This window comes from Hylaeus volcanicus, unplaced genomic scaffold, assembly GCF_026283585.1.
Source record: "Hylaeus volcanicus isolate JK05 unplaced genomic scaffold, UHH_iyHylVolc1.0_haploid 10620, whole genome shotgun sequence".
Lineage (NCBI taxonomy): Eukaryota > Metazoa > Arthropoda > Insecta > Hymenoptera > Colletidae > Hylaeus > Hylaeus volcanicus.
Genome location: NW_026532317.1, coordinates 5,840 through 8,564, shown reverse-complemented (window position 1 = coordinate 8,564; position 2,725 = coordinate 5,840). Strand labels below are relative to the sequence as shown.

Here is a 2,725-nt window from a genome sequence, read left to right as displayed (position 1 = left end):
CTCTCTCTCTCTCTCTCTCTCTCTCTCTCTCCACATCTCTCTCTCTCTCTCTCTCTCTCTCTCCACATCTCTCTCTCTCTCTCCCTCTCTCTTGACCTTACCTCTAGTGACCTCTTCAAGGTAGTACTGTGCTCCTCCTCTTCTTATTCTTGCGTGGCTTCTTATCCTTTTGTGATCATTTTAGGAATCACTTTGTTCGATTACCTAACCCAAAACCGATAGCTGCTGATTGCTATGCGAAATTCGATGGAAAGGAACCACAATTTTTCTCCTACTACACTTGCCACTTTCCACCTTCTTCTTTTTACGAATATTTAAGGTGGACAATGTTCCCTGACTCTCCAACGGACGGTCTCTTTCTTGGCTTCTGCAACACGAACAGCGATATATGTCATTCGCTCGGAGAGTAATTCATCCGGAAATGAAAGTTGATTAACATCGAGGGTCCGTTATTCTCGACGTATGTAACGAAAGCGCGACACAAAGTGAGTTCACCGCGAGATAAGCCCCGTCGATAACCCGAAGCCACCGAGTTTCTGACCTCGACTCTGTTTCTCTTTCCAGCCTATTTAACAGGCTTTCTCCGTCGCTTAAGTTGTGATCGTTATTCCAAGTTTAATCTGTCCTTTATGCGCGACGTTCGGCAGACTTGCACCTTGGGCTCTACGCGATGGCCCATCTAAAACAGGCCACCTGAGCAATTCCCCCGCTTCTGTCGTCCAATTACTTTTCGTTACGCTAATCTGACGTCGATCGTTCCTTTCGAGAACGATTCAAGCTGATCACCATTTGCGGTGTACAATTAGCGTACGCCTCGATTCGACAATCACGATTTATTACGAAGCAATTTTTACGATTTTTTCCTAGGGAAAGATTCCGGTAAATTTCCAACTACCCGAGTCGATTCTTTTTTCAACTTGCAATTTTTATATCTTAATTTCACATCGTTACGACGTTTCGACCCGGTCTTATCCAAGCTTATTCGTTCTTCGAAGCTTCGTAATTATCGCTAGATAAACTTTAGTATGCATTAAGTAGGTAGGTGTTACAAGACCTTGGACCGTGAACAATACAGCACCGTCATCGTGATTGAATAATTGCTACTGATTAAGAGTGCTGAATAAGAGTGCTGGTAATAGGAAAATGTATTAAGTTATACGATGGACTAAACAGAAGACTAAATATAAACATGGCAAAACGACTAGTCATCTTTGATAATTTGGTTACATTACGGACTCGAGGCAATCGGAAGTGACAATTTGTGATCCGTGAAGTTGAGTGAGATTCAGAGAAGGTAATAAAACTTGAATTTCTTGTTTGAGTGATTTGAGTAATATTCGTGGTATACTGCAATTTTTCTTGTTAATCGCGAGTACAGTTGGAAATTTCAGAAACAAACTTAATTCACCGTTTTCTTAATATAATTCGGTAGATAGATTAGAAAGAGTCCGAATAGTAGGAACGTTCCGACCAAGAAATTTCCAGCCAAGCTTCTCGTTAATGAAAAGAATATTAAGGCCAAAGAGGGAAATTGGTCGAGGTATGGTTGCATAGCGTCTCGAAGCGTTTTGAAACTCGTCGCTCGGCCATGAGGTACGCCCGCCAGGAACCGGGGACGTGTTCGTCCTCCACATCCGGATTAGTGTGCGAGTACTTCGTGCCAAGAGTATTTGAAATACTCCGCGGTCCGCGATGAAGTATGCCAACGGTATCAGAGGTTTGTGGGCTGTAACAAAGCAGGCCCTCCGGGTACCGAGTGTACATACAGCCCTGGCATTTACCGCCAGGAGTGCTCGAATGCTACAGGACCTCCTGAAAACTTCCCCATAAACGACTATTTGCGTTGGAGAAATTGGAGCACGGGCGCGCCATGAAATTTTATTTCTCCTTGAACGGAGTGGTAACGTTCTGTCCATTCTGCGCTGCTCCAACAACGAGAACAACATTTTATTTACACATCCAAAACAATAAACATCCCGGGGAACGGTACGGAACGTTTCAGCTTCCTGTTCGCCGATTCAACGCGAATGCAAGTTTTATCTTTAAATTATTATTTAAATAGATATCGGTAGCTGTTTCAGTCGAGGGAGACTGAAATTATATTATACAGACTCTTTCCATAGTTTGATATTTTTTGAAAAATCTTCGCCTAAAGACCCGCAAAACTGTCTCCGTCAACGATTTTGACACGTCGATCAATTTTTCCGGATGAATTTTCTTTGTCGATTCAAATAAATACAATTGCCACAAATAGGACAATCACTCTTTTTCTGATTCTTTCGGTTATTTCAAGTCTTCTTTGCACAACGTCCACGCACGCATCGTGTTCCAACGTCACGACTGCCACTGATTTCCATCCCAAGACGAGATCTTCTCGTTTTCGATCAATCCACGAATTTTCGATTTCGATCCACCGTCGAATCTGATCTACGTAGAATTTTTCCACGATTTTGAGTGGAATGCCCCCAGATATGCGCTGTCGTATTATTATTAATTGTCGGTGCGATACGGTGCGGGTCGTCGATCTAAATTATAGTAAACGTCACACAAAGTGGCGAAGGTCGTCGTTGATAATACCCGCTATCATCGAAGAAGAGAACCGTAGTAATTGTTGCTCGGTTGGCATATCTGTATCGCAAAGTCTACATATTTTTTGTCTACAATGTAATCTACTCCACGATAAACAAAATAAAGTTAGCAGCGGACGAAGCAACACGAAAGAAAT

At 42.6% G+C, this 2,725-nt stretch overlaps 1 protein-coding gene across 2 annotated transcripts in view; it reads right to left on the bottom strand.

Annotated features, from left to right (window-relative positions):
- The window catches only part of LOC128882334 (uncharacterized), a 5,399-nt gene extending 3,068 nt beyond the window's left edge, over positions 1 to 2,331 (bottom strand). Inside the window, exon 1 of one of the 2 annotated variants that reach the window (XM_054133920.1) lies at positions 2,246 to 2,331. The gene's annotated coding sequence lies outside the window, so the exon portion shown is untranslated. The remainder of the gene's footprint in view (positions 1 to 2,245) is intronic. The other variant, XM_054133919.1, reaches the window with a different exon arrangement.
- Positions 2,332 to 2,725: the final 394 nt, after the last annotated feature.